Raw genomic sequence first — 10,072 nt, 5'->3', positions numbered from 1 at the left:
CCGCGGATGCCCCCTGCGCCTGGCGGGGGAGGGGGCCGAGGGTCTCGCGCCCACCTTGTTTCTCGTTTGTCATGACAGGCCGGGTTCCCGGACACCCCTTCTTCTCTCCCTCCGTTTCCCAGAAGCGTTTCCTCATCTCTGGAGCAACCGCGTCCCCCCAAAATGTCAAGTTTTTCAGGATGAGCCCACCCATTGGTAGCGAGGGGGGACGCCCCTAGATAGGGCTGTGGGTCCTGAGGCTTCTGTCTCCTCAGGGAGCATCGGGATCGCGCCTTGGAGTCGGGGGGCGGGGGAGGTGACAGTGCGGGCCATCTCTTGGATTCTGAAATCTAGTCTCTCAGCAAACCCGGAAGGGCATTCTCCACTCCCTGGACTCGACGTTTGGGACTTGGAGTGTCTGGAAGGGCCTGTGCCACCATCACTAGGTCTGGGTGTCATCGCGCTAGGAAGCAGCGGCCCTGAGCCTGGAGTTGTCATTTGAAGTCCTTATGAGGAAGTGAAAAGGAAGGGACTTGGATTCCAGGGTCAGTGACTGAGTAGTGGGGAAGGGGGTGTCTGCGTAGGGCCTGCTTCTTCCCTATCCACTGGTGACTTCTCTTCCTTCTGCTGTCTACTGGTTGGTTCTTTTCAGAGGGATCCTCACTCCCCAACTTGACTTGTGACATCTTGGTACTTGAAAGAATGTGGAGAAGTGGCTGTCATTCTGCCCTTTAATGAACTTTTCTGCCCGCGAGGTCCTTTCTTCTCACAGCAGTACTGTGCTCTTTTCAGATCCTTCCCTCTCTTGCCATGTACTGGCTCTATTCTGATTAAAGGAGGTCCATCTTAAGTATCAACTCAGATTATGTATATTTTTTTGTTTAACTTTATTTTTTATTATTATTATTTTCCAGTTTGATCAGACAAAGAGAGGTGAGGAGAATGAGAAAGCAAGCCACCAGGTCCAGGACTTGAACCCTAGTCGGCCATGCGGGAGCTAAGTGCCTTTAACCACCACGCCACCTGCCAGCTCCCAATGTGTATATATATATTTTTAAATAGGGTGTGTGTGCTTGCTGAGAGAGAGACATAGAGGGAAGTGGGCCACACAGCAATCTCTTCTCCTCCATTCTTCTGCTGAGATTTTAGACACACATGCACACATGCCCAGTGTGAGTTTTAGGCCACCATATCTGGGACTCAAATGGCAGTCAGCCATGTGGGCATCCAGTGCCTTAGCCACCATGCCAAATGCTGGCCTCAGATTTTTAAACTTTATTTATATATTTATTATTATTTATTTTGTGTGTGAGAGAGATTTTTTGCTATAGGACAGCACGCTCACCAGAGAAACAGAGAGAAAGCAAGAAATCACCCACCAAGGGTGATTGGCTACACTGCAATCCTTTTTCCATTTTCCTCTCAGGATTTTGGGTATGCATGCACTCACGCCCGGCATGACAGTTTTTTTTTTTTTTTAATTGATTATATTCATTGTCATTATTCTATTTTTTTTTTATTTTATTGAAGTTGACCAGAGAGAGACAGAAAAAGGGAAGGAAAGTGAGAAAGCATGCTGCCAGTTCCGGGACTTGAACCACAATCAGCCATGTGAGAGTCCAGTCACCTTAACCACCACGCCAGTGTCTGGCCCCCCAGCGTGAGTTTTAAGCTGCTGGTCCAGGACTCAAACCACAATCAACTACATGGGAGTCCAACAACGTAACCATTATGCCATCTGCTAGTCCCTTCTAAACTTTATTGATCTGAAGTAAATCTGAACCCACCCTTAGCTAGTGACAAGTTGTTTCCAGGAGAAGATCGACTCTGAGCTTTGCAGGCTTTGTAAAATTGGAAGGGGACTATAGTCTTCACTCCATCAACTTTCTTGTTTGTGGAGCGAGGATGTATGTATCCAGGGAGGTGATGTGATTTGGTCAAGGGCACACAGCGAGTTGTGTTTGTTTTTTTTGTTAGCTTTAAGAATTATTTTATTTAACTTTAGTTATTTACTTGTTTTTAATTTGACCAGAGAAGGACAGAGTGAATGAGAGAGAGAGAGAAGAAAGCAAGAAAGGGAGCTGCCAGGTCTGGGACTCAAACCATTGTCGGCTATGTGGAAGTCCAGTGCCCTTAACAACCACACTAACTGCCAGCCTCCACAGCAAATTGATAACAAACTTGAGCTCAGACTCAGGCTCTGCAATCATTAAGTTCCATGCCGAGACGGTATGTCATTATTTGGGTAAAGCTTTTTTTTTTTCTTTTATTCATTCAGCTGGTATTTGTTCAGCTTATACCTGGTGCCAAGCCCTGTTCTAGGTGCTACAAATCCACAGTGATTAAAACAGCCCTCCTGCCTACCTAAGCTTATTTTAGTGAGGAAGGCAAATGATAAAAAGTCATAACAGGTTAAGCAGTGATCTAAGAAATCTATTGACCAGGGAGAAGAGATGGAGTTGATGTGGAGCTATTTTCAGCACTGTTAGCAAGGGAGTCTCTATTTGTGGCACTGACATTTGAGCAGGCCTGAATGGGTGTAGTATCAAGCCCAGAGAACCACCCAGGATGACAGGTTGATGACATGGAGTGCCTAAGCCATTGGGGACCTACGCTTAGTATCAGGGTCTCTCCAGGGTGGTGTTGAGTCTGAGATCCAATGAAGTGCCCTGCTGCATTGGGTGTGTGTGTGTTGGGGGGGGTGATGGGAGGAGGGCTCTTCCTGAGATTCTCCAACTTCTGAATAACAGAGCCCACCACCTGACTTCTCTTGTCTCCCAGGGCCTGTTCGGCCTGTTCTAACAGGTTAATAGTCACTGTGTGTATCATAGTATTTTGCCCTCTAAGCTCAGTCTAAGGGGAGTAGTCATGCCTGAAATTGCTCTTTGAGCTACTTGGCTGTTAGACTCATAATTTAAGCCTTTATCCACGTGAAGTACTTTTACTTGATTTAAAGAAACCTTGAATCTGTGAGGTCTTCCACAGAGTCACATAGTCTCCATGGCTCAGAATGACTTAACTCATGTAGATCCCTTTGTTCTGGTCAGTTGCATTGCCAGCGAAATCCAGGAATTTGTCTATATTTCACTTAAAGTGACATTTGCCATACTTGTTTGCCTTCTGTGATTGTAATCGCATTTTGTGTAATAACAGAAGGATGCTTTTTAAATTTTTTGTTCTTTGTTGCACTTAGTTTGCCGTAAGGCACATATACTTTCCGAAAGTGGGAGTGTCCTCAGGGCCAGGCTTTGGCACAATGGTAACACAACTGGATTTACATGGGAAGGTCCCAGTGTCCTGGCTCAGGGCCTCCCTGTGCGTGCCGTGTGCCCAGTGCGCATGTGGGCTGACTGAGGTTGGTGGTTAATTACAACAGATACCCTGTTGGGTATGCCCACCTCTCTTTCTCCTTTTATGAAATAAGTTTCAATGGTTCTTACGTCACTACCTAACCCCTTACTGTATTCTTATCATTAGTCCTAAATACGCTTATATGAACAGGGAACATTTTAGACACTGTGGATCTTTAAGCACCTAGAACGGGGTTTGGAACTCAGTATGAGTTGAACAAATATCTACTGAATGAATGAGGGCGGGGGGGAACTTCACCAATATAAAGCATACATATTTATATGTATTTTTTTAAGTTTATTATATGTACGTATATAAAAGTGTTTTTTGGAAGGCATTTGCTTGTTTCTAGTTCTGAAGAGCAAATGACCAATTTCTTTCCAGGGAGCTAACCCACAGAAACAAAAAACTGTTTGTTGTTGTTGTTGTTTTGAGAGTTTTGCTATAGGGCATGTGTGCTCTCCAGAAAGACAGAGAGAGAGAGACAGACAGAAAGCGAGAAATCACCCCTGGGAGGATGGCTATGCCGCAATCGCTTCTCCCTTGGGATCTTGGGCGTGCACGCACACGCGCCTGGCATGAATTTAAGCCACCAGGTCCAAGACTCGAACTGCAATCAACTACATGGGAGTCCAGCAACATAGCCATTACACCATCTGCTGGTCCCTGTTTGTTTTTTTATGAGAGACAGAGAGGCCACTCTTGTCAGTGTCTTGCCACACCACAGTCCTTCTGCACCCAGCCAGGGTCATAGGTACATTGCCACACCTGGAGTGTTCAGGTCATTTTGGGATTCAAACCAAGGCCTCCTATTTTAGTCTAGCATGGCACAATGGCATTCTACTGCACATGCCACCATAGCTGGCCATCCTCCAAAATGTTTTTTATGTTAAATGATTTTCAAATGTTTTGTGACTGTTTTTTCTTTGATCATTCTCTGCTATTTCTTTTGTTGTTGTTGTTGATTTATTTGTATATGTTTTGCTATAGGGTGTATGTGCTTACCAAAGAGAGACAGAGGGGAGACAGAAAGAGAGTACATACTCAAGCAAGCAATCACACACAAGAAAAGGAAGATAAAGCACATCCCCCCAAGCTGGATCGCCACCCCACAATCCCTTCTCCACTTTCAGGATTGTAGAGACACATGTACATGCACCCGGAGTGTTTTTCAAGTCACCAAATTAGTACTTGAACCTTGAACTGCACAGTTGGCTTTGTGGAATCTAGCTACCTTAACCACCACACTGCTGGCTGGTCCTCTGCTGTTTCTTTACAGAAATAATGTTCTCTGATAAATGCTATAGGTAGAACCTTTAATTGGCCTCCAGTTTAAAATCACACTTAGCTCTTGCGTCCTTCACTTTCTCCTGAGAAGCTCAATCCTCCTTGATAATCATAGTTTTACATAAGAATTGTTATTTCCTCTTCCATCTAATGTCAGTTTCTAACTATTCCCTTAATTTCTTTTTGTAAGCTGTATAGAAGGAACATGTAATATATTTACCCATCTGCTTCATTAAGTCTACCAATTTTCTTTTTATTGGAGAGGTTTCTGACGCATGCGCTTGCCAGAAAGAGACAGAGAGACAGAAAGCAAGAAATCACCCCCCCGGGGGGGTGGCCGTGCTACAATCCCTTCTCCTCCATTCTCCCCTTGGGATCTTGGGCATGCACGCACATGCGCCTGGCGTGAGCTTAAGCTACCCGGTCTGGGACTCGATCCGCAGTTGACTGCATGAGAGTCCAGCGACATAGCCATTACGCCAACTGTTGGTCCCAAGTCTACCAATTTTGAAAGAATTATCTATGAAATGTCCCTATCAGAAACATGGAAGGTGTGTCTTCCTCAGCAGCTTTTTTTCCAATCGCAGCCATGAGTTTCTCAGTGGTACCTGCCTCTCATGTGGCCCCAGCATCACAGAGTGTTGTGCTACCGTCACCATGCAATGACAGGACAGCTTTCTTCTTTGATTATGGTTTTGGCAATGATGTGGATGTGTCATCAGAATTCTTGGCTACTGCGGGACTCCCTGAATAATTGATTTGTAGTTCTAGGGACTTTGCAAAGCCATTTCTACAGATTTTGTCAGGTTGTGTTCCTTTTTATTCCATTCTTTGCTTACTGTATTTTTCCTCCACGCCTCTTCTTGCATGAATTTTCATGTCTTTTGGGTCTGTGGTTTTTGTTTTATTCACATCTGTCTTTCAGGCAGACAGCTATTTCAGTCATTTGCATGTCTGCTGTGGAATCAATAAAATGTGTATTTTATCTGTTTCCTTCGTAACTTTTTTACTTTTAATCAGTAGTCTCTTTATTCTTTGCCCTAGAAAGTGCATCATCATTGTTAGATTTTCCTAATTTGAAAGCCACAGAGGAATAAATGCTACTACTCTGGAATGAGTTGTTTGTTATTTTCTACAGTTCAGGTAGTCGTTCTTTAAATGATCTTTTCTTTTCTTTTTCTTTTTCTTTTTTTTTTTTGGAGAGGTTTTCGCTATAGGGCGTGTGCGCTCGCCAGACAGGCAGAGAGAGACATAGAGACAGAAAGCGAGAAATCACCCCCCAGAGGGGATGGTCACGCTGCAATCCCTTCTCCTCCATTCTCCTCTCGGGATCTTGGGCACGCACACACACGCGCTCGGCATGAGTTTTAAGCTACCGGATCCGGGACGCGAACCGCAGTCGACTACGTGGGAGTCCAGTGACATAGCCATTACGCTAACTGCTGGTTCCCTAAATGGTGATCTTTTCTGATTACCAAATTCCGTGTACATGCTGTGTTTGCTTTCTCTGTGCCTTTATAATCAGGCTGCCTGGTTTCTTTTTCTTTCTTTCTTTCTTTTTTTCTCATTTATTTCTTTTATGAGCAAGAGAAAAGGAGACAGAGGCAAAGAGGTAGCACCCCTAAGTGTTCACACTACCATCCATTCCCAGCTTCAGTCAGCCCTAGATCATGGGCGTTCATATGTCTACCATAGTCAGGGAGGTCTCTGTATGCCAACCTAGAACCTTCCCATGTGATTGCCTCACGGGACTTGTTTTACTGCTGTGCCACTTTTCCACTAAAATAGGGCTACTTTTTTTTTGTTCATTTCTTCATCATTTTCCAGAAGGCGCATGCTCTCACCAGAGAGAGAGAGAGAAAGTACCCTCCGGTAGAGCATATCATGCCACAATCCCTTCTCTTATTTCTCCATGTTATTGGGACCTTGGACATGCCTGCATGTGTAGCCAGTGTGTTTTTTCAAGTCACATGGGCTGGGATTCAAACTGCATGGTTGACTATGTAGGCTATGTCTCTCCCAACCACCAGTCAATGGAACTGGCCTGGGGCTATGTTTTTAATGTTTTTTCCATAGAGTATGTGTGCTCGCCGTAGAGAAGAGAGAGGTAAATAAAAAATGACCCCTCCAGGGCGATGACCACACTGCATTCCCTTCTCCTCCATTCTCCTCTCAGGATTTTGAGCACACACAGGCACACCCAGCATGATTTTCAAATTGCTGGGTTTAGGACTCAAACCATGGTCAGTCATATGGGAATCTAGCCACCTAACTACTACACCACTTGCTAGCCTCTCCGAGCTGCTTTTTATTTATTTATTTTTGAGAGGGCACATGTGCTCGCCAGAAAGACAGAGACAGACAGAAAGCAAAAAATCACCCCCCATTGGGGTGATGGCACGCTGCAATCCCTTCTCCATTCTCCTCTTGGGATCTTGGGCACACACGCACACATGCCCAGCGTGAGTTTAAGCCATCCCGGTCCAGGACTCGAACCACGGTCAACTACGTGGGAGTCCAGCAACATAGCCATTACGCCAACTGCTAACTCCGTGGGCTGCTTTTTAGTAGTAGTTTTGTCCATCTCACTTAGAAAACAGCTCCAGACTGTACAGGTCTAAATGCTAGGTAATTCTTTTTCTTTTCTTTTTTTGGGGGGGGCAGGAGAGGCTTTTTTCTATAGGGCACGTGCGCTGGCCAGACAGAGAAAGACATAGAGACAGAAAGCGAGAAATCACCCCCCCAGGGGGGATGGTCACGCCGCAATCCCTTCTCCTCCATTCTCCTCTCGGGATCTTGGGCACACACGCACACATGCCCGGCGTGAGTTTTAAGCCACCAGGTCTGGGACGCAAACTGTGGTCGACTATGTGGGAGTCCAGCGACATAGCCATTATGCTAACTGCTGGTTCCCAGTAATTCTTTTTCTTATATAATTATTTTTTATTTAATTTTATTCATTGTCATTATTTTTTATTTTATTTTTTTGAAGTTGACCAGAGAGAGAGACAGCAAGAAAGAAGGAAAGTGAGAAAGCAAGTTGCCAGGACCAGGACTTGAACTGCGGTCAGCCATGTGGGAATCTAGCCGCCTTAACCACCGTGCCACTTGATGGCTCCAATACTTATTAACTCTAATCCAGGTTTAGCCTGAGTCTGGTTTGCTTTCCCAGCAAGTGAATAAATGCTTCCCTTTTTCTTTTTTCCTTCCTTTCTTTTTCTTTCTTTCTTTTTTTTTTTTTTTTAAGTTTTACTATAGGATGCATGTGCTAGCCAGAGAGAGTAAGAGAAGAGGAGAAATCACCCCCTAGGAGAGATGACCACACCACAATCCCTTGTTCTCCTTTTGGGATTTTGTGCATTCACACACATACTCCTGGCATGGTTTTCAAGCCACCAAGTCTGGGTGAACTATGAAGTTGGCCAAGTGGGATCCAGCTGCCTTAACCTCTATCCCACCATCATTTTGGCACAGGGCACGTGCACTTGCCCAAGAGACAGACAGAAAGCAAGAAATCACCCTCCAGGGGATGGTCATGTTGTAATCCCTTCTTCTTCATTCTTCCCTCAGGACTTTAGGCATGCATGCACCCAGTGTGAGGTGTTTTTTTTTTTTTTAAGGTTTTCGCTATAGGGCGCGTGCGCTAGCCAGACAGACAGAGAGAGACATAGAGACAGAAAGCGAGAAATCACCCCCCAGAGGGTGATTTCTTGCACAGAAACTTGCACAGAAGCTGCATTTACAATCCCTTCTCCTCCATTCTCCTCTTGGGATCTTGGGCACGCACACACACGCGCCCGGCGTGAATTTTAAGCCACCGTGTCCGGGATGCAAACCGTGGTGGACTATGTGGGAGTCCAGCGATATAGCCATTACGCTAACTGCTGGTTCACTCCCAGTGTGAGTTTTAATCTACAGAGCCCAGGACTCAAACCACAGTTGGCCACATGGGAGTCCAGTGCCTTAACCACCATGCCACTTGCTGGCCTCACCAGCTCGCTTTCTCACACACTCTCTCTCTCTCTCTTTTAATTTTTTTTATTTTTATAGTTTATTTACTTCTTCCATGAGTGAGAGCTTGAGGGGATGAGAGAGAGAACACACCCCCAGTAGTGTCTTCACACTGATCTATCCCTAGCCTCAGCCAGTCTGGATCATGGGCATGCATGTGTGGCTAGTGTGTCCAGGGAAGCCACAGGACATAAACCCAGGACCCTCCCATGTAGGTCCAGTTGCTTTACTACTGTACCACTACCTGGCCCCTCCCCTTCCTCTTCGTAAGACTCAACAGGCCTTGGTTTTGAGCCTCTTATTATGAAGCATAGCTGGGACAGTTATTTCATTCTTTAGTTCTTTCATTCTTTAGGATCATGACTCTGTCCTATTAAATTCCATGCCCCAGGGCCAGTAGGTGGCGTGGTGGTGAGGATGCTGGACTCCCACATGGCCAAACATGGTTCAAGTCCCACACCCAGCAGCTTGAAACTCATGCTGGGCATGTGTGCATGCGTGCCCAAAATCCCAAGAAGAGAATGGAGGAGAAGGGATTACAGGGTAGCTATCCCCCTGCCCCCCGGGCGGTAATTTCTCCCTTCCTTTGCTGTCTTTCTGTCTCTCCAGCAAGTTTACAAACCCTATGGCAAAATCCTAAGAATGAATGAGTGAATGAATTCCATGCTCCACTGGCCAGGAGCAGAAACTTGCACAGAAGCTGCATTTACAAAGCAGGTCATTAAGCATTTTCATGGAGGAGTGATCTGTGTTTTATCCTGTTTTTGCTTCCATTTTTTTTTTCTCTCTCTCTGAATCATCTATGAGTTTAGGATGTGAAATCTGTTCAGGAACCATCACTTCACAGTTCTACCCCTAGTTGCCTTCCTTCCTGTCTACAAGTTACTGTAGTGTTGTTGGCACCTTCTGTGTGCCATGCCTACATTGGTGCTTTGCAGAGCAATGTTTCACTGGATCCTCAACAAAGCCACAAAGTAAGGATCACTTCCAACTTATAAATGACTACACTCAGGTGCTGAGTGGAGAATGTATATAGCCATGGTCACACAGCAGGAAGAGGCAAACAAAGGAGGCTCCTAAATGCCATATTTCCATCTCAGGGAGTGATGAGATTTAGTTGAAATTTAAAGAAAATAGTAACTAAGTATAATAGTAACTATATGGTTTGCAGGGGTTTTTTTGTTTTGTTTTTTTGTTTGTTTGTTTTTTTGAGAGGTTTTTGCTATAGGGCACATGCACTCGCCAGAGAGACAGAAAGCAAGAAAGAAATCACCCCTCAGGGTAGATGGCCCTACCATAGTCCTTTCTCCATTCTCCTCTCGGAATCTTGGGCACACACACACGCACCGGTGTAAGTTTAAGCCCCGGGTCCAGTACTTGAACTGTGGTTGACTACATGGGAGTTCAGCAACGTTGCCATCATGCCAACTGCTGGTCCCTGCTT

The 10,072-nt window shown here is 45.3% G+C and overlaps 1 protein-coding gene across 3 annotated transcripts in view; it reads left to right on the top strand.

The window, feature by feature from the left end:
• MAU2 (MAU2 sister chromatid cohesion factor) overlaps positions 1–10,072 on the top strand; it is a gene marked incomplete at its 5' end in the record, with an annotated part of 55,291 nt that overhangs the window by 352 nt on the left and 44,867 nt on the right.

Source organism: Tupaia chinensis, unplaced genomic scaffold (genome assembly GCF_000334495.1).
Source record: "Tupaia chinensis unplaced genomic scaffold, TupChi_1.0 Scaffold000201_1, whole genome shotgun sequence".
Lineage (NCBI taxonomy): Eukaryota > Metazoa > Chordata > Mammalia > Scandentia > Tupaiidae > Tupaia > Tupaia belangeri.
The sequence above is the reverse complement of the archived record's forward strand: the minus strand, read 5'-3'. Positions and strand labels throughout refer to the sequence as shown.